This window comes from Phaethon lepturus, unplaced genomic scaffold, assembly GCF_000687285.1.
Source record: "Phaethon lepturus isolate BGI_N335 unplaced genomic scaffold, ASM68728v1 scaffold24963, whole genome shotgun sequence".
Classification (NCBI taxonomy): domain Eukaryota; kingdom Metazoa; phylum Chordata; class Aves; order Phaethontiformes; family Phaethontidae; genus Phaethon; species Phaethon lepturus.
In genome coordinates, this window is record NW_010531548.1 from 1 (window position 1) to 371 (window position 371).

Below are 371 nucleotides of genomic sequence, written 5' to 3' on the forward strand. Positions count from 1 at the left end.
GTGATGTTTGCTGGGTTGTTTGGTGCCTACGATCCCCCCTGCAGCAACCAGTAACGCCCTGAGCTCAGGGAACGACAGACTGGGGAGGTGGACAGGAGGAGGGGATTGACTATGGGATTTAATATCATCGCCCACGTTTTCCTATTTTTCCGCTCATCCTCACACCCCTCCGCTCATCCCTGCGGTCTCCAGCCTTCCCCATCCCTTCCCCAGCGCAGCGAGACACCGGAGACAGCCGGTAACCCGGCTCCGGCATTCTGCCGCCGCAGCTGAAACCCAACCCTGCCCGTTGCTGCTCCTGAATCATTCATGCCGGCCCCGGCCACAGCCCCCACCGGCCCCGGCCACCCCGGCTGGCACCCCCCGGGGTT